At 38.3% G+C, this 22,817-nt stretch overlaps 1 long non-coding RNA gene across 2 annotated transcripts in view; it reads left to right on the top strand.

The window, feature by feature from the left end:
- Positions 1-4,650: 4,650 nt before the first annotated feature.
- The window catches only part of LOC145405233 (uncharacterized), a 39,794-nt gene continuing 21,627 nt past the window's right edge, over positions 4,651-22,817 (top strand). Inside the window, exons 1-4 of one of the 2 annotated variants that reach the window (XR_013898315.1) lie at positions 4,651-4,661; positions 9,563-9,695; positions 9,854-9,907; positions 10,821-10,885. This is a non-coding gene — a long non-coding RNA (uncharacterized LOC145405233). Of the gene's footprint in view, positions 4,662-9,562; positions 9,696-9,853; positions 9,908-10,820; positions 10,886-13,813; positions 14,747-22,817 lie in introns of those variants that run through there. The other variant, XR_013898316.1, reaches the window with a different exon arrangement.

Here is a 22,817-nt window from a genome sequence, read left to right as displayed (position 1 = left end):
GCGGATCTGGATTCGGATTCGAATCATTCAGTGACATTGGCTAAGGTATGCGCTCTCTGAATGCTTTCTTGTTGTCTGTCTGTACTGGTTGTTTCTGTTTATCTATGCACTTCACTGATGTAATTGTATAACATTATAATTATGACTGCATTGTTTACAATGTGTACTGTTTTACTTATCAAGTTGTAGTGAGTCATGTTTATGCAGCATTGCCTACTCATCCAGGATTAGAGTAGTTTATTCCTGTTTATATTAGGTACCGTTTTCAATTAGCAGTTGTGATTATTAAATCCGCCAAGGAGATTATGTTTTTGCTGACGCTTGTTTGTTTGTTTATCTGTTAGCTCGATTACTCAAAAAGGTACTAGCGGATTTTTGTATATATTTTTGGAGGGGTAGGGTATGGCTCTGGGAATAACTCTTTACATTGTGGTGGTGATCCAGATCATTTTCCGTAACCAGGAATTTTATGTTTGTTTCCCCACACGAGTTCTTCAAAAGTTCTACATAAATTTCAATGAAAGTTTGTGTAAGGGTGGGTCATGAGCTAAGAAAGAATTGATTTAATCTTGAGGCGGATCCTGATCTGGATCCGGATCTTGCAACCGAATTAGAGAGATTGCACTCTCTGAGGACTTTATAGTTTTTGTTTATTTTCAGCGTGACCTATTCTTTCTTGGTGTAGGCCGTGTATTACGAGGAATTATGCACAAGTTATTAATTTACTTGGTCTACCGATTACCGCTCATTATATAATTTACCTGTATTTATATATAGATTTGGCAGTCACCAGTGGGATTTAACCTTTGCCTTACTTTGATATAGCAATATTTTAACTGATATTTTTAAGGGCTGTATGGTAAATGGCTTCTCAATTAAATTTAAAAGTGTTCTTTTAAGATAACTTTAATCCTGTTCTGCAATGAAGGCTTTTTGTGATCTGAGCGCTGAGGATTTGACATGTTATTACCGAAGCGTCAGCCAATGGAATCAAGATAATGCTGTCTGCTTAAACCTTGGTAATCCTTTTCATTATTCGACCGCGCTTTACATGAAACCAGACTTTAGTTGACATATATATATATATATATATATATATATATATATATATATATATATATATATATATATATATATATATATATATATATATATATATATATATATATATATATATATATATATATATATATATATATATATATATATATATATATATTTATTTATTTTCCGTATCCTGGAATTTTATGTTTGTTTGCCCACACGAGGTTTTTCAAAAGTTCTGCATAAATTTCAATGAAAGTTTGTGTAAGGGTGGGTCATGAGCTATATATAGATAGATAGATATAGATAGATAGACAGATAGACTGATAGATAGATAGACGTACATATAGATAGTCAGATAGATAAATAGATAGATACATAGATCTCTATCTATCTATATACCTAGGCTGCTTCCCCCAAGGAAAGGGAGGTAGCCGAGACAGGACGACACACTCCCCATTTACTCATCCATTCAAACACATTCATTCGCATCTTAGCCCCAAAGGGGAGAACGGACAGATCCTCACGGCACCACAACGCACAAGGGTCAACTGTGCAATGCAATCAGTGACATCCGCTGCAGGGCCCGACAGCAGAACTGGTTTACCCCTGCCACATCATAACAGACCCATCCCCTTACCCGCACCTGACCTGACTAGCTGATCATACCAAATGCGGGAGAATATCCCCTCAGGGCTGCGTCATCACTTATTCATTCACAATTTCTCTCCATTTATTTCTGTCATGCACAGCCACTCTTCCTTGCTCAACAGACATCCCTCTTGCATCCAACACTCTCTTCACACTGTCCATCCAACCTATTCGTGGTCTTCCTCTCAGTCTTACACCTCTCACATCAGATCTAGTTATCTTTTTCACCATTTGCTCATTATCCATTCCCTCCATGTGCCCAAACCATCACAACACCCTCTGCTTAACTCTAGCAGCCATCTCCTGAACAACTCCAGTTCTCCTTCGCACTTCATCATTTCGCACCCGATCCATACGCGTCACTCCACACATACTCCTCAGACACCTCATCTCCATTACATTCAAACTTTTCCTCTCTGCTACACCCATATTCCATGTTTCAGCCCCATGTAACGCAGTCGGTACCACAACAACCTCATACAGCCTTCTCTTTACATCCATTCTAAGTGAACAACATTTAAACACTTTTTTCATTCCTCCCAGCACCTTTCCTACTTCATTTATTCTAAACTTCACTTCTGCATCTATTCTTCCATCCACAGCAACATGTGACCCTAGATATTTAAAACAATCTACCTCCTGAAGCAACTCACCATTCAAAACTATATTCATCTCCCTACCATCTATCAACCTTGTACACTTCATCACTTTACTCTTATTCTCATTTACTTTCAATTTCCTCCTTTCACACACCCTTCCAAACTCCTCTGCCAACTGTCTCAGTCTCTCCTCTGAATCAGTCACAAGTGCAGTATCATCTGCAAACAGGAGCTGCTTCAGATTCCACTCTCCACCATCAACATTCACCAGACTCAGACCTCCACCTAAAACTCTTGCATTCACCTCCCTTACAACACCGTCCATGTAAATATTAAACAACCAAGGCGACATCACACATCCCTGTCGCAGCCCCACTCTCACGGGAAACCAATCACTCACAGCATTTCCCACTCTTACACACGCTCTACTATTTACATAAAAACTTTTCACCCCTTTTAGTAACCTACCATCAAGTCCATACAATCTTAAAACAGTCCACAAAGCCTCCCTATCAATTCTATCATACGCCTTCTCTAAATCCATAAATGCCCAAAACACATCCTTGCCTTTCGCTAAATACTTTTCACACACTTGTCTCACAGCAAACACCTGATCAACGCATCCCCTCCCTCTCCTAAAGCTACACTGCTCATCACCAATCACTCCCTCTGTACCCTCTCTAACTCTCATAATTAACACTCTACCATACACCTTACCTACAACACTCAACAGACTTATACCCCTAAAGCTAGTACATTCATACTTATGACCCTTGACTTTATACAACGGGACCACACAAGCACTTGCCCAGTCAACTGGCACCATACCTTTCTCAAAGCACACATTCAACAATCTTACTAACCAGTCAACAATAGTCACTCCACCACCCTTCAGGCATTCCACAGATAGATAGATAGACATATATATATATCTCTATATATATATATATATATATATATATATATATATATATATATATATATATATAATATATATATATAATATAATATATATATATATACATATATATATATATATATATATATATATATAGTGTGTGTGTGTGTGTGTGTGTGTGTGTGTGTGTGTTATACTCTTATTTAAATGTTGTCATTTTATTTCGATAGGTCATCAAACATAGGCCACCAACTTAGATGGGTATAAAGTAGACACTGGGATATACTTGAACCACGGATATTTCTCTCATTCTACTGGACACATGAGTGTTGAAGGAGTATTTCCTACACCATTTGAACGAGAATGTACTCGTTTTGAGTCACTAATATGTTTGTTGGACACATGAGGTTCTGTACAAGTCACACTACAGAGATTTATGACGGTTTTCCGGGTTGTGTTTCGCTGTGGCAGCCAGTTACGTACTAGGTCACCATATGGCGGCTGGAGTGATTCGGTTATCGATGGCAGGCAAGTATGGCTATAAGGGTGAGATAAGGCAATTATAAGTATTTTGAGCATCCGAGGCAAAAGTGTCTATTGCAAGAGAAGAATAGTTGATTTAAATTGTTATAAACATGAAGATAATATAATTTATACCAATATCTACCATTTCAAAGCCGAACAGTAAGCGAGACAACGAACTTTTTTTTTTTTTTTTTATGCATATTAATCTTAAGTGATAATGTCGCGTTCACTAATAACGTTCCCATACAAAACTGATTGCTTCATGCAAAGAAATCTTTTTTTTTTTTTTTCCTACTATTAATACCGTGATGTAGACCAGTAAAAATGATACAAGTACCAATGCATAAACAATCAAATCTTATGTTTGCAAGGCATATTACTCATGTTAGTTGTAACTATTGCATTGAGAATCCACCCGAGTCAGTTACATAGGCAATTTTTTGAAGGTGTGTGAAAGTTTAAATAGTTTTTCTGCGTATTTTCTCCAAATAAAAAAAAAAATCACTAAGTTTGATAGTAACCGATTTCATTAGTATAATATCACAAATTTATCCATGTTTAAGGATTCGCGAGGTTAAATTCTCTGGAGTAATTCTTCATGCAGCTGTCGGCCAGTTAATATAACCAAATTAAATGCAGTGAATATTGTAGAGAAGTGTTAGGTTACGGATGGCAGGCCACGTGGATGAGGCGGGAAAAAAAAGGGTGGGAGGAGGAGGAGGGTGAATTGCGCAATTGGAAGATATGGGGGGTGGAGAGAGGGGAACTGCATGATACTGATATTGCGTGTAATGCACAAGGACGCAGCAAGCTATGCAGAAGGGGTCTGGCAATGCATATATAAGAAAGGAACACACTGCACAGCACGCACATTCTTACTCCCTCCGGTGGACTACTGAGCTCCATCGCATTGCCACTCTCCCCAGGTGTTCGTCTCTTAGCAAGTAATATCCACATTTCTGTGTACACATCTTCCCGTGTTCCAATGAAATAAGTAAACATATTTTTGTAACATAAGCAGCTGTACCAGTGTAGTCTAGGAAAGCTATGATAGTGTCTGTATATATTATTAGACCCTTTCGATGTGCGGGGAAAACTTTAGCCAAGGGAACCGCGCATCCGCAGCGTGCACATACGTAAATCCATATCGTATTATAAAAATATAATGTCTTGTGGAACCCTTCAGCCTTACCCCAAGATGCCTACTAACTATATACCCTTTATGACCCGCAACTAAAAATCAGACCAACTTCCTGCCCTGAGGTTGATATTGTTGTTGATGATCCCCAGTCCCTCTAATTGAACAGACCAATTAACTACAATTAAGCAAATCCCCGTAAGGGATGGTGATATAATTATGTTCCCTATACTGTTGAAGCTGTGCCTTCGTGTTAGTGTGACATGTTCTGTGCGGGACTCCATTAGGTGTGTAATACTTCCTGGGCCTATTGTACAAGGTGCATACGTCTTATCTGTCATTCCATCCAACCCAAATCTAAGCTGTTTGAAGTTTTGTACTGCCCTGTTCATGAGGCAAATTTGTAGATATTTCTTCAATGATAATGTGGGATATCCGGAGGTACTATGTTGCAGAGAGTTTGGTAATGCATGTGTGGCGATTGTTTTATGTGCCTAGGTGTCCTGTCTGTGTTGAAATGACACGATTGTTGTGAATTTGCATTTTGGTTGCATAGAACGGTCTGTCTCTTAAATCGATAGTCTAACAGGGAGGATATAGTGTCTGAGTGCAAATGAGCTGTTGGAATGGTTTTGGTGCAGCCGATGTTGATGCGTTGCGTAGGGTGTTCTGTGTGGTGTCCAAGGTTGTCAAGATGTTGTAGTGAGTATTAGATGGAATAGGAACCCATTTGGAAGAGGCATAGGACATCACTTATATAATGGACTTTCTGTAAAGAAAATTTTTTCCTAAGTCGAGAAAAGGAAAGTGCCGTGAATGCATTAAGACTGGGGGTGGATCACTTCTTGACGTCCTTTACGTTGTCTTTGAAGGTGAGTCCAATGTCACTAATCTAAGAATATTTTTTTGATGGTGTCTGTGCCACAGGGATAATGTTACGGAAGATGTCATACGAGTTACTGTGGACTCTTTTTCTGCTGGTGATAAATGTCGTGTTAAGTTAAGGTGATCGTCAGTTTCTTTTCCTCGACTTAAAATCTGCAGTGTATTGAGATCTGTTGCAGTGTGCAGACGGTGACTGCAGTGGGGTGTGCGATTGTCATGGCGATGTCATCTGCATGTTAGGCGGGGTATGTGGGTGGCAGAGATGTGGAAATATCATGCGTGTATACGATGAACAAGGCGAATGAGAGAAAGAAACCCTGTGGTACTCTTAGGGATAATTCTCATTCGTCATGACTTGCTCTGAAATTTAGCATAAGTTTGTCTGCCAGATATACTGTTGGTAACTCAGTGTTATGGTGGTGTTCTCCATATTTATGTTTACGATCATGGTGATTAATTTGCATTGGAAGTTGTTATGAAAGGTTTTACTTACGTCTAATGAGAGAAGCGTGCGCTACGTGGGTGTCGTGTTCATGCTGTCAGATGCTAGTTATGTGAGTTTAATCAGTAAGTTGTTTGCAGGGATTACTGCCCTAATTTGAATTACTAAGGAACAATGGGGACGAGGGGTGTGCCTTTGTTGAAAATAAGTCGTTCAGATATCTTGAATGGTGTGCTAATTAGTGTTATGAGTCTGCAAGAGGCAAGGTGTGTTAGGTCCTTGTTTGGTTTAAGTATAGTCATAATTGTTCCATGTTTCGAAATACTGGGAATGCTATAGTGTGCGTATGAGTAGGTACTCATGTTAATGAGAGCCTGAGTGCCTGTCCACCTTGTGTCTCGCCTAGGGGTTCCTGCTCCTTACACCTTTTATTAGTGCATCGTGTTAAATCAAACACAGGATATTCGTGACAATATAGAAGTATAAATGAATGAACACGAGGGGTGAAACTCATCATAGGTGCTCCATCATGGCTACAAATAACCTTCAATGACCCCAACCAGACTACGGTTATATAAGACAATGACAAAATGGAGATCTGAAGGAAAAATAACGTGGTAAAATTACCCACGCGTGCAGTTTCTACCGATTCGGATACCTCTCCCGGGAACCACCTCGCAACTGGCATGTCGTTTTCTACACGAGACCTCCTTTGTACTTTTTTTTTTCCTTTTTTCACATGGTGAGTGTGAGCACGTTAAGGTAACATATACGAAAGATCAAATATAAATATACATGTGACCGAAATGTAACTTGGAATGAAACGAAGCTGTTTAGTAATGCAGGCAATTCATGTGAAAAGCTAATAACAGGCTAGGTGGGATAGTGCCTGAATATGCTGCATGATCAATAGAGCGGTTTCCAGGTTTGTACAGGGTATGCTGGACTATTCACATACATTCAAGTTAGCCTAATTCTACTCTAGTCAGTCAAGTTTATTTTAGTCATGTCCAGGGCCAAGGAAGTAAATTCAGGCCTGTTTTAGTTAGCTTAAGTCCTGTCAAGTGTTTGTGTCACTTCAGGTCAATCAGATGGGGTTAGGTCAGTATAGATTACACTGTTGATGTCATGCTCATGAAAACATGCTCCAAAAATAAGCTCCATCACGTTCAAAGATATAATCAGAAACTACTCAGAGAGAGGATACCATCACCATTGCCTTTTCTTTCTTTTTCTTTTTCTTTTTTTTTTTTTTTTTGCATCAATTCCTCTTTCCTGCAAGACAAGTACTTTTAAGGCAACACACAGTTTAATTATACGGTCTTCGTCTTCCATGTTATGTCTCAGAGAGTGTATACCTTCGTCAACACCTATATAAATTAAGATTTAAAACTGTATCCAGATCATGATCCACTTAAAAACCTAATCAACTTTTACTTAGCCCACTTCTCATCCATCCACCAGATTTCATCGAAATCCGATATAAACTTTTTTATTATTATTATTATTTTTTTTAGATAGCCTTCATACAAATAGAAAGACACGGATGAAAACATAACCTCCAAGTCCGTCTTTCAGTTTCGTTAAAGCAATTTCAGAATCATTTAATTTAAATGATCAGAGAAAGGTTTTGTTTGCAGAAACACTGGTCGATCGCAGGCTGAAGTACCTGTCTGATTTTCTGAATTAGCAAAAAAAAAAAAATCTGTACTGATATTCCTCAAAACTCACCTGCATGTCATAAGAATACGATTGCTATTATCATTACACCAGTCCTTAATGAAACTGCCATAACATGTATTCAGTATCTACAATGAGTATTAGTGCTGACATGGTGACTGAAGGAGTATTGCATGTACCCAAGGGAACAGAGTATTAAGTCTATGTCCAGGGTTAGACACATTAGCGTTAGTACATAAATAAATAATATATGAAAGCATCTGGCAAGAATCAACTCTATCGGTACAATGAGTTAGGAAATATTATGATTCCTTCCTGTCAGGTGTGGATGTGATGGGTAGAAAGGAAGGGAAAAATTGTACTGGAATGTTGGTGAGTGGTGGTGCTGTGCATGATGTGGCAGTGCTGTACACCTTATGTAAAATGCTTCATGAATGCACTGGTGGTCACCGCAACAATTTCATGTAATCACTAATCAGTTGTAGTGGCCAGAATGGTCTGTGGGGGATGTGATAAACAGACGAAAAAATACTTTAAATTTCATTCATATATATCCCTGAGATTGTTAAAAAAAGGAAATTATGCAAGGTAATAAAAACAAATGCAGAAAGATAAACGTCCCGTGTATTGTAGCATTAGCTACACCGCATTTATTACCTGGTTCCCATGTTGGGCAACTTGCCAACTCCCTAAGAATGATCCGATAGTGACTCAGAACAGTCCTAAACAGCAAATGTATTAGTGACACTGAAATGACTACTGTAAGAAAATAGAAGCAGATGTTTTAACCCGAGGCATCCCATCGACATGTGGGTACGTCGCACCATTTTGTCACAGCTAGTCCCGTTGACGTACTGGTATGTTGCGCAATTGCAACGTTCATAATTTGCACAATTTTCAATTTTCGCGCTTGATTTTTGGTATCTATACACGGGACACTTTCCTCTATCCCTCTACAAGATGCCAGGCAGGGACAATGCCTTACACAGCATAACCTCCTCCCCCCCGCACGCCATTGTCTCGGCAATTCATCTGTTACCAGTGACCTGGCCAATAAAGACATTCAGGGCCAGAGTGATTCCCCAATCGATGACAATGTGGAGGACAAAGTTTATTTAGCATTAGAGGAGAAAACTGTTAGAAATGATGACCAGGTAATGTCGCCAAAAAAGGTCAGGTATGTTGATGAGTTAGTGAGTGAAACAATGCTTATAATGCCTATATTACTGTTTGAAAACCAATATACTCTCGTACTACATATAAATTCGTACCAAATAAATAAATACTGTTTATGAGTGGTGTGGAATAGTTACCGTCCCATAGAACTCGTTTTCTTTGGAGCCAGCCTGATAGGAAACCCAGTAAGTTAAGGAGGTACTGCTACCTATATCGAGTATTTTAAATCTCAGCTGAGCGATTTCTCTATGAATTTTCGATGTTTCTCACCAAAAGTGGAGGTTATAGCCCCCAAAGTCTTTTTCCAAAATAGCTCGGAATTGGGGGTTATCGGAGGTGTGAAATCGGTTGGTACATGATGGATTAAGAAGTCTGCTTTAGAATTGTGTAGATAAGAAAGACGACTGAGAGTCATTATGACTTCAACGTGAGCACTGTTGTGGTTACCGTATAACGTGCTTTGAAATGACCAGAGTACATAATAACTGACAGAGAACTAAGCTTCCACGTGTTATCCCCAGCAGAGCACCTTCATCCCAGTAACCAGGATGCAAATGACGGAGGTCTTGCTGATGGCAGCGGTGGTCCTCATGGCCACCTTGGCCAACTCTCAACCTGGTCCACCTGGTCCCAATGGTCCTTCACTTAATCCTACTGGTCAGTTCCACAGAAACCTGTCTGCAGCTTAAAGTAAATGAATTTACAACTCACATAGAATGTCGTGAAACTATCTGCTCACTGAATTATTTAACCATCAAGTGGTGATGAAACTCGTTCATTTAAATTTGAAAATGGTTTTATGTTGTGCATTTCAGAGATGTGCAACGGAAATGCTACCTGCGAAACCTGTGTTGATGACATATTATCGGGTAAGTGTTCCACCTTACTTTGTGTCTCTCGTGCATAGATCAGCTTCTTTAGTCAGTGTTACATAAGAAAAGTTTAGCTGGATTTCAGTTGCATATGTTGTGGTGTACGATGTAGGAAACCTATTTTTCACTAACTCACATACCAAAAACTGCTTAACGAGACATGTTTCCTTAGCTGTATAAAATCGTCTAGTAGTGGTAATAGGAAAATACTGAAACTAGACCTTCAGATTGAAGGACAAAACTCCTACATGTTGGCAGAAAAGAGTTGGGCTTATAATCCTTCCTTCGTCTGACTTCATCTCTCATATTAGATTTTGTGCACAGAATTCTTTGCCTCCGAGGCTCCAGCACGAAAAGATGGGCATGTATGGCAGGATGAAATGCATGAACAAAGAAAGATGTAAAACAGAAATGGAGGCAAGTCAAGGAAAAAAAAAAAAAAAGGAACGATGTACTAACGTAATAATAAAACAGTAAGACATGATCTGGGCAAGTGGGAAGATGCGGCGTTTATATGATATGTGACAACAATCACGAATGAGTAAGCTGTTAATGAAAGAATGATTTTTCCCCTAACCTTGCATAAACTAAGTATATACCATAAAACACTTATGCATGTATAGATGTATGTATGTGAGTATGGATGTATTTATCTATGTATGAACATAAGGATTTAGTAAGAAATAACTTACCAACATGATGTCATATTAATAGCGCATCCAGTGCTTAAAACAAGGCTATGCAATCCCTGTGTGTCTTTGCTAGTGCACGTGTGTTTGTTGCAGGGGGGATGTTACTCTCACCGTCTTCCATGAGCGGTGGTGATGGTGGTGGTGGTAGTGATTTTCACAAATCAGGCTGCGTTCAATTACTTCTCATTTTATTACCTGTCTTCCTTACTAAACTGCAGGATGTGACACGGACGGTATCGTCGACCAGTGCAAGGCATTGGGAGAATGTGCTCATGAGCAGCAAGTAAGTCCTCCCCCCCCTTGTCTCTCTCTCTCTCTCTCTCTCTCTCTCTCTCTCTCTCTCTCTCTCTCTCTTTGGTTATGATACATATACGGTATATATATATATATATATATATATATATATATATATATATATATATATATATATATATATATATATATATATATATATATATATATATATATATATATATATATATATATATATATATATATATATATATATATATATATATATATATATATATATATATATATATATAATGTGCAGACTCATAGCATCTAAAATTTCTGTTCCTATTTTCTAGACTATCATTAACTGCGAAGGATTTACCTCGTACTCATATAAGGTCAAAGATTGCAGTTTTATGTACATGATGTTATATATACATATATATATATATATATATATATATATATATATATATATATATATATATATATATATATATATATATATATATATGCCTACAGTTCGGTACACTTCACCGCGGGAATGTGTACCAATTAAAATAATAAAAGACATCAGACCATGTTAACCAATGATACTCTAGTTCAACCACTACTGACACATGTTCACTTCACCAATTATATCCCACTTCAGTTCACAATAATACCTTAGTTTCCTTTGATGTCGATGTTTTGTCTTCAAATAACATTTCAGTTTAGTCAGCTGGTGTCTGTAAAATATAGACCTTAACACACTCCGGCAGAAACACAGTGAGTGTTACTCTAGGACTGTGTGAATACCAAGGGACTGGCTGGGATGTCATGTCCTAATGCCCATCAAGGTTTTTTCCGGAGAATTAGATGCAGAATATAATTCTCTTGATTCGAATTTTAGTACTGCAATTTCTAGTAAGTGTAGTTCCTATGAAGAGCAATGATCAGACTTCTTTGTGTTGCTGTGAAACGTGGCACTGACACAGCGAATACCTATTCTGAGTTAGATTAATCACATTTTCTGTCTAAATGATGCTGTGAAGCGATCTTATAATGCTGCAGGTGGTCCTTTCTATACTGACGATAACACAGTTCTGCAAAGCATTTGTTACTAGTCTGAACTTTGCTAGAATATAATACAATACCATTGTGGCATACGATCAAGCCACTTTAGACTGTGGCATCACCATCAAGCCAATTAACACTGCGGCATACCATCAAGCCACGTAACACTGTGGCAAAACCATCAAAGCACATCATACTGTGGCATACCATCAAACCACTATGGTCCTTCCATTTTATCCAGATCGTTTGGGCGTTGTCCCTCACGGGAGTTCCCCTTCGAGCAACGTTGCCAAATCTGTACCAAAACACACATCTCTGTCTCTTTCAGTTATTTACTACTTCTAAATGAAATTTATTTACAATATATATATATATATATATATATATATATATATATATATATATATATATATATATATATATATATATATATAATTAATATGGCTATATAGTGTAAGAAAATGCCTATTGTTTTTAATAATAACAATGACTTTTTATAAATACCTCAACACTTGGCAACGTTGCTTTCCAACGTTGTCGCGCTTGTAGGTGAGTCAGTGAGGGTAGGTCAGGTGTCAATCCGCAGGTCATTTTCTCTGACCGCCATTAAAAGATAAGCTCCTACCCCTACTACTCGCCCTCGTCTGCTCCACAGTCGAGAAAAAGAACTTATTTACAGCGTAAATAAGTATTTTTTTGGAAGATAAGGCAAACAGGGGACCTATAATTGATGCCTCAAAAGCTGTTGCTCGAACAGCAAAGGCCACCAACGTGAGTGAAGTAACAGTCAGACGAATTTGCTCTTCCTTCAATCAAGCCTACATTACACGAAAATCGCCAGAACAAACTATAATAATTCATAAAACCGTATAGACTTTTTATAGAAATAAATCACCATAAACTGTAGATTTTATATGGAGAGAGAGAGAGAGAGAGAGAGAGAGAGAGAGAGAGAGAGAGAGCATCAGCTTGAAGCCACTTAACACTGTGGCCTCACCATCAAGTCACTTGCATGATTGGGAGGGCAAATAAAGCACTTTCAATTCTGGTGTAAAAAAGAAAAGGGGAGGGAGGCACGATTCCCAGGAATGCTGGGGATACTTCAGACGTAAAGCTCTTTCTACCAGCTACGGACCAACAGAACATCACTTGGTGGAGCAGCCAATACCCTACCCTCGGGGCCCATGCGAACAAACTGTCAGCGAAGGGACAGTGAAAGCGGACGAAACAGATCAGACTCTGTAACCTATGGGCTTCAGGAAACTTGGGGGAGAGGCATAAGCAGAGGATCGGTAATCCTGGGAGATTAAGGCACAAGGCACTGAGTTTGTGAGGTGGTCAAGACGATACTAATACCTCATGATCAATGATTAAGGACGTAAATCAGGAAAACATCAGCATTCACCAACAGACTCGAAATCGATGATAACCTGAAGGCCCCAGTCACTAGATGAACACCAGCATGATGCACCAACTCTAACATCCTGAGACGGGCGTCTGTAGACAAAGTGTAGGCACCACAGCCACATTCAACTTGAGAGAGAGAGAGAGAGAGAGAGAGAGAGAGAGAGAGAGAGAGAGAGAGAGAGAGAGAGAGAGAGAGAATATTGAAAAAGTAATTCATTGTTTGTCAATTAATTTGCATGTAATATTTTTCTAAAATCGGGACAACACTTGTCAACACTCCATACTGTACGTTTTACCTTGAAAGTATCCATGAGAACTATAGACAAATATTATCTATTTGGTGTCGACAAGTTATACAATCACAGGCATTCCTGAAAATAAAAAAATGTTTAAGTCATAACGTTATATATTTATTTATATCGTCCCAAAGGTGTTATTATTTCCTACCATTTAGTAAACTAACCACGTCACTTCGCACCAATACAGCTTTATATACTAATCTTTATTTTGTCAGATCGGGCAATGTTTCCCAAGGCGAGGCCGTTAGTGTCAGCACCACAGAAATGACGACCGACCTGAGGGAACTCATCATGGACCAGGATTCATAAACATACGACTATTTCCATCTCGTGATTAAGATTTGGGCTTCCAGTAACAACAAGAGGCGTGGGAAGTTAATGATTATCCTTCCTATGCCTTTAAGAAACACAGTTCTCAGTTACAACATGGAATTGCTTGTAAAAGTGTTTGTGAATCTGTTCTGTAGTGATTTTGACATGTATTACTCAACAACCCTCCTCTCATTCTAACTTCAAATACATGACATACCCAGTGGTGAGGAAGGGAACACATGATTATAAGACAAAATGATTTTCAAATATCTAAAATAATCAGAGATGGATCATTGATAGACGGTGGTAACTTGAATTTCTGTTGGCAGCCTATGTATTATTACGTCAATGTTTCCTTTATGTTCTAACAGGTAAATGTTATACATCAGGCTTTTACTTCCTCATCAAAAATACTGTAGTTCCAAACACACACACACACACACACACACACACACACACACACACACACACACACACACACACACACACACACACACACCTGTGCTAATAATCCATTTTCATTCATTCCTTTTTTTCCAGCACAAGAAAATGTTGTCTGTTACTTTTATTCACATGCATAAATGAACCTACAACTGAGTCAGAATGGTCACTGCTGGTGCGAATGGTGTTTGTCCCAGCACAGTAATTTGTAAACTGGTTTATTTAGCATTGTGCTTATCTTCAATGAAGTACCTTGGTTGAAATAATTAAGATTTAATAACCAAAAATCATAACTATGAATGGTAAAATTGATAATGTGTAACTTTTCTGTGTCCAAACTGTAACTTTTTGTGAAAACTAATGTTTTGTGCCCCTAATAAAATGTATGGACAACATTCTGGGTCTCACTGCCGTTTAAATCTATTACAAAATAATTTACAGTATAACTAGCTAAAAGACAGAATACCTGCAGGCGAGAAAAAACCTCCAAACCCACAACAATGAATTCTTCGGCATCACAATGAAATGGATGGCTAACATTCAAGTAAATATATATATATATATATATATATATATATATATATATATATATATATATATATATATATATATATCCATCATATTGACCCATGAGGAGCGTAGGAGCCAGGGCCTAGGCAGTTTCTCCAGACATTTAAGATGAGAGTATCCAGCCTCACTCATCTCTGAGTGGCATTACATGAGCAATCAACCACAACCATCCCTTGGATATAAACCTTCACCGCCTTAATCCGATTGGAGCACAATAATTACCCACTAAACCACAAGGTGCCAAAATTTGGTTATATGGTTACCACCCAGCGTAATAAATGGTTTCCTGGTGCACAGGAAACCATTTGACTTGTCACTCAGTGTAAAGTCACCAACAGGCAGAAGGAAGAGGAAAGAATGAAGGAAAGAAAGACAGAAGAGGGAGTGTAAATTCACCCGTAGGCAGAAGGACGATGAAAGAATGAAGGAAAGAAAGACAGAAGAGGATGGAAGGAAAGAAGGATGGAGAGGAAAGGGTATATATATATATATATATATATATATATATATATATATATATATATATATATAATCAGCTGTTTGAGTATCCACTGCAGGACCGGCCTATCCCGACCGAAGTCGGGACGACACAGCCAATGTATCTCTACTAAGGCTTAGGCTGTCTGGTAGAGATTGTATGTAGGGTGAGAAGTGCTTGTAAGTGTAATTGTAGTGTTGGAGTGGCTTTGGATGTGTGTGTAGTCTATGATCCAAGTGTAATCGGCCCGCGCAAGCCGACTGGGTGCAAGCATACTTTACAGTAAGCGACACTAGTTCAGTCACAGCACCCCTTGTGTCCGCCAATGCAGTACGTGGCCGGGTGAACACTCCCAAAGTTTATTACTCTGGCGGGGCGCGAACCTGGGCCCACCCGTGTACGAAACGCACACTCTACCACTGTGTGTGTGTGTGTGTGTGTGTGTGTGTGTGTGTAGGCATTACATAGGCACTAGTTTATATCTCATAACACAATGTGCAGGATGTAGTGTCTGCTGGAGACATACACAGCTTCTCACTAGGAATGTCAATCCACATAATGTATATCCACAATCCTGTTGTCCCAGACTATCACCAGTGTCTTAACATATGATGTATCTTAAACAGTTTGTTTGTAGTCCAGACGACCAAGAATTTCATGACAAATTCAAACACGTTGGGTAACCAGCTCTAGTTGGTTAGTCCACGTGAATGAAAATCTAACACACACACACACACACACACACACACACACACACACACACACACACATACACACACACACACACACACACACACACACACATACACACACACACACTCTCAATATGTATAATGTCGGAGCGAGTCCCTTCAGGTCAAATGGGGTTAGAGAGAAGGCACGATAACACTAGGGTCAGCTAGGAGGCTTTGCCGTCACAATACATTACGCTGTAAATTACAGTTCGATATAACTGTGTACAATAAACTCCGTAACCTAAGAGTGCTCTAACTCACCTTGCTGATACACAAAGGGGGAAGGTGGGAAAGAGAGAGCCTACCTATTCACTCTAGCCGACGACACACCATTGTACTAGGCAGCGACAAGTTCGAGCCATACTACGTCGCACGACTTTATTCTGGCAGTGCTTCGACGATGTACACTTATCCTCCCTGTCTGACTACCGTTCCTATATATATATATATATATATATATATATATATATATATATATATATATATATATATATATATATATATATATATATGAATTCCCCGAATATCAAGTATTCTAAATAATTACCCTGTCGCAACTACAGGCATCTTATCCAACTTGAATATAAAGGTAATACTGCCCATCTCGCCCCCACCCGGACCAACAAAAAACCCAAAGAAATGATTTTTTTTTACATCGGAGTGATTGAGACATTCGTTCAGCAAACGCTGCACCGTGTAGGAGATAATTCTCGTCCGTATCACACCAACACACAAAGTGGAAGCGATGTATGTGCTCGACCCTCAAACAGGTCAACAGCATTTCAACCCAGCGTGGCATTATATTATGTGTACATGATACGCTATGAGGATGAGTCTGATTCTCCTTCTGACAACGAGTTCCACTCCCAGCAGCAACGTAGGAGGTCCTACCGGACTAGAAAAAAATACTGTCTAGAGTGTGGAGAGCCAAACTGAGGGTGGGTGCATAGGCCGCTGCCTTGGCCACCTCATTTACTTCTCATTGCCCTGCTTACCCGTATGTGGAAGGAAAAGCTCCCTCCCCCCCTTGAATCCATAACAAAACTCCAGAAACTGAAAAGGAAGATCAATAAATAGATCCAAAGCCTCCAGAGCTGACATGGTCAATGAAAGTAGCATCAGGGAAACAAACAGCACTAAATATTGTCTTAAACACAAAAAGGATGATATTTCAACCTTAATAACAGATGCCTTTCATGCTGGATCAAACTCTGAACAAATTTAGGAGAGATGGCTCCAAACCTGACTTCAGTCTCGCATTTGGAGCCATCAGTGACAAAAAAACTGACCTGAATAGGTAGGCTGGTAGTCTTTAAATAATGATTATTCTAAAAATGTCACACACACACACACACACACACACACACACACACACACACCGCTCGCTGGCTCAGTGTTCTAGCTTGCCATCTGGTAGACGGGAGTTCGCGCCTCGCTCAGGTTGCGATAAGTTTCACTGACGAAGTGGGCGGTTACTGTCCCCCATGAGCAAGGGGACGGGTGTGTGCGTGTGTGAAGGTCACAGCGTTGCCCTTAGATCGGACTATATGAGCTCTCAACACCCTTCCCGGAGGGTAGAAAGCTGACGATCACGACCATGAAGTGATCCTGACCGACCCGATGAGTTACACACAAACACACACACACACACACACACACACACACACACACACATACACACACACACACACACACACACACACACACACACACACATCGAATGAAAAATAAACCAGTTCTGGCAAGAGAATAATAATGATAATAATGCTAATAAAAATATAGGGCAATTATAAAGGTCAAATGATGTTGTATACATAAACATACATAAACAGATCCTTTCCAGTTCAGCCGAGACTTGGTGAAGGATTAATTTTAAAACAAGAAGGGGGAGGCGGGGGAGCACGATTGATTTTGAGAACAACCACCCAAACGATGAGGTCACAGACACAGATCGAGGATGAAGATCAGAGTGCAATGTTAACTTTGTTTGCAATTATCCAATATACCCAATACTTTGTGTGTGTGTGTGTGTGTGTGTGTGTGTGTGTGTGTGTGTGTGTGTGTGTGTTCTTACCTAATTGTTCTTACCTAATTGTATCTTTACAGGAATGACTCAAGCTCGTACTGTCCCGTGTCTTAAACCATATTTATCGTACATATCCTTAAATCTGTGAATTGTTTTGGTACACAATATTTCATTCGGTAGTGCATTCCATTGGTCAATTGCTCTGTTTGGGAAACTGAATTTCCTTACGTCTTTATCACCTCTCTTCTTATGCAGTTTTTTGCAGTGTCCTCTTGCTGATGCTTCTCCATGTGTTCAGTAATCATTTATGTCTATTTTCTCCTTCCCTGATATGCACTTATATAACATTATCATGTCATCTCTTTTCCTTCATTCCTGTAGTGTTGTTAGATTCAGTTTATTTAGTCTTTCTTCGTAGCTTAGGTCCCTTAAGCTTGGTATCCATCTTGTAGCGGCCCTTTGAACTTTTTCAATCTTGTCTATGTGCTTTTTGAGATGAGGACTCCAGACTACTGATGCATATTCCAGGGTTAGTCTAATGAATGATGTTATTATTATTCTTAGCATGTCTTCATTTATGTATGTGAATGCTATTCTCATATTTGCAAGCAGTGTATACATGTTCCGTACCTTCTTGCTGATGTGGTCAGCCGGAGATAGTCTGTTATTGATCATCACACCTAGGTCTTTCTCTCTTTCTGATGTGTATAGGGTTTTATTTCCTAACTTATAATCCCAATCAGGTCTTTTTCCACTTTTACCAAACTTGATTACATGACACTTGTCCACATTGAATTCCATTTGCCATGTACTACTCCATTCATGAAGTTTATTTAATTCTTCTTGTAGCTCTTTACAAGAGTCTGTGTTAGTAATTCTCCTTTGTATTTTTGCATCATCTGCAAACATATTCAGATAGCTCTCATTTCCAGTGTTACTGTTTATATCATTTATATACACTAAAAACATGATTGGTGCCAGCACTGAACCCTGTAGTACTCCACTAGTCACTTCTTTCCATGATGAGTAGTTTCCTCTTAGCACTGTTCTCACTTCTCTTTTTATGAGAAAGTCTTGCATCCAACAAAACAGTTTGCCTCGAATTCCTCCTTGATGGTACAGTTTCCATAAAAGTCTTTGGTGTGGTACTGTGTCAAAAGCTTTCTTGAAATCTAAATAGATACTGTCCACCCATCCTTCCCTTTCCTGTATTGTGTTTGTTACTCTGTCATAGTAGCTCAACAGATTAGTAACACATGATTTTCCTTTTCTGAAACCAAACTGTCTTTCTGCTATCATACTGTGTTCTTCTAGATGGTTTACCCATGCATTTCTTATAAGCTTTTCTAATACCTTGCTTACAACACTGGTCAGTGATACTGGTCGGTAGTTGAGTGGATTTTGTCTATTTCCTTTCTTGAATAACGGGACAATATTTGCTTTTTTCCAAATATCAGGTAGTTTACCTTGACTCAAGGATTTCTTGAAAATTAAAAATAATGGTTTACATAACTCCTTTGCACATTCTCGTAGTACCCAACATGAAATTTCATCAGGACCACTTGCTTTTCCTCTATCTAATCTACTTTGTATATCTGGTAGTATGTGTGGACAAGCATGTTCCACATAGTCCCTCTCAAAATTTTTTTCTTCTGTAAAAACTAATTGGAAATTCTTATTGAGTGCTTCACAAATATCCTTCTCTTGTGTATAAGTGATTCCCTCGTCCGTAATTGATTGTATTATATCTTTTACTTTGGTTTTGCTTCTGATATAGCTGTAAAACAGCTTTGGTTGATCACTACTTTTATTTATTATATCCTCCACAAACTGTTTTTGGGCTCCCCTCCTTATTCTTGTATAATCGTTTCTTGCCTGTTTGTAATTATTATACGCCGTTTCACTATTATATCTTCTGTATCTATTTCACAACAAATCTCTTCTTTCTTTTGATTTTTTACATTCTGTATTGAATCATTTCTGTATTTTCTTATCTGCCTCTTTGTGCTGTGGGATGTATTTCTGGACTCCTATTTCATAAAATTCACAGAATTTTTTATATACAGCATTTAAATCTTGTCCTCTAAGCTCATTTTCCCAATCAACTTCTAAGAAATACTACTTTAGGTCTTGATAATTTCCCTTTTTATAGTTTAGGCTCTTTTTGTAACTGTCATTGCTGTTTACTATGTCATATGCTATCCTGAAGTTATAATTTAGTACTGCATGATCGCTTTTGCCGAGTGGAGGGTGATATATTAAACTGTCAATATCATTTTCTTGCCTAGTAAATATTAGATCTAGCACTGAAGGTACATCGTCCTCTTTTTCTGGTGGTTTCCCTCACATGTTGCGTTAGGAAGAACTCTTGTACGAGATCCAGGAGCTTTTGGTCCCAACAGCTTTCTTGGCTAATTATATCAAGAGTATTCTAATTTACATTTGTATTGAAATCCCCAGTTAGTATAATTCTTTCTGATTTCTCTTCGATTTTATGTAGTAATGATCTTAAACTCTAAATTGTTCCCTCTGCCAGGTCCTCATATTCATCTCTTTCCCATGTGTTTGATCTGAGTGGCATGTACAAATTGGCTACAATTACTTTACCTTCAGATGTGTTGATCTCTACTGCAATCAGTTCTACTTGTGATGGTATATCTAGTTTTATTTCCTTGACTTTTAGATTTTTCTTAGTTAATATTATAATTCCTCCTCCTTTTTATAAATTTCTGTCTCTTCTCCATATATTGTATTCCTCTAAGTTTAGTATGTCATTGGATATCCTTGGTGTTAATTTTGTTTCAGTTAGGCATATTATTTGTGGTTCATTTTCTCTGACATAATCATTCATCTCTAGTAATTTAGATACCATTCCATCCACATTTGAGTACATCAACTTTATCTTCTTGTTTATATACTTGTCATGACATGGTTCTACTACCTTCCTCATTTTTATTCCATCCTGTTTGTGTACCACTTTCGTACCTGCAATCCTATTACTTTGTAAAAAAATTTCTTCTTCTCCTCTTCTGATCTTCCCCCATTTTTTTGTTTTTGCTTCCTCCCTTTTCTCTTTCAGTAATTCCAGTTCCTCTTGTGTTAGGCATCTTTTTATCCATACATTTTTGAACTCTTTTTCCATAAGATTCTTTGCATTTTTTAGTATCACTTCCACAGTGTTTACACTCTGGAAAGCCACCTTTAGAGGTCTTGTCTTGCTTTTCTCATATTTCCCTAACCTTTTGTGTTCCTCTATGTCTTTACTACAGATTTCCTCTGATACTTCCTTCAGTAAGCTGATTACATTTGTCATCTCCTTTTTGTCTCTTGTGATCTTGTTTTTCAGATCTTCCTCTTCTATACCAGTGATTACTATAGATTTGTTTATATCTACTGAATCTCTGACTAACTTTGGATGGTTTTGGATTATTCTTTTCACTTCCTTTTTAATGCTTTTTTCCTCCACTCTTGTTTCTAAGTCTTTCTTTACTTTCACCATTTCAGCATACGTGGTTTCTACATCATTTTTGTACCTTTGCACAGCTTCATTCACCTGTGTTATCTTCTCCTCAATATCACTGCTCTGGTCAATAAGACTGCTTACTTGCCTAATGGGGTGCTTCTGAAAAGCCTAGTATTCCGTCAGATGGCTCCACTGTAGCAGTAAACTCATTCCCGCGCTGTTTAAAAAGCATAATTTTATTTGTTAAATATTTACACTGTTGTGTGAAACTGTGAATCATGGTAATGTCATATGCCGTAATATAAATAATACAAATAGAACACGTATATATAACGTATCATGAATTGTTTATATTTATCATAAACTGAAATTAAAATATCACTGATGGCATTTGATGGCAATCCGCCATTTCAGTGGTCCTATATTATATAATTTCTGCTACATTTAGTGCAAGTTAGATTCTTAATACATAGTTTGTTCAGAGTGTAAAGTACGCCTAGTGGGTATCTTGACTCATCTAGTCTCTATGTGGGCAGAAATTTAATGTTGAGTAAATACTGGCATTCACCATCAAAAATCATCCGGGCTGAGGAACCGTCCCAAAACCAAGATCGTTTACGCGTCATTCTTTGCCCGGTCTCACCGAGGACAGACGACTGTGGAAGGTACACAAGCCAAGACATCGCCTCCAAGTGATCCACAAGATTCACACGGAGTCAAGTTCAGTATTCACGATTTTATATATATATATATATATATATATATATATATATATATATATATATATATATATATATATATATATATATATATATATGCAAACGTGAGAACACATGAGTAAATACTACTGCATCCTCTTAAATGTCTACCACGAGTGAGATTGCATCCAGGTCAAGAGGACTGGTATGTGCACAAGCTACTGACTCAGTCAGTGGAAGATCTTACAAACATATGTGTGTGGACAGGTGGCCTGGAGACAGTTCTTACATGACCATACCATTAGGGACTGGCCAAGAGGGGGCAATGTGTGTGAGATATTGATGATAAGAAGACCTTAAGGTATTTATTTGGTAGGCACTTGGTGAAATGTAAAAATTAAAATAACCACTAGTTCTCGACAGAAAAAGACAAAACTTCACTGTAACACTTTATTTACAAAAAGCTACAATGATACATATGAATATGACTCATGGTG

Source organism: Coenobita brevimanus, chromosome 66 (assembly GCF_032717465.1).
Source record: "Coenobita brevimanus isolate Jiangsu-jjx chromosome 66, ASM3271746v2, whole genome shotgun sequence".
NCBI lineage: Eukaryota > Metazoa > Arthropoda > Malacostraca > Decapoda > Coenobitidae > Coenobita > Coenobita brevimanus.
This window is presented reverse-complemented; position numbering and strand designations above follow the sequence as displayed.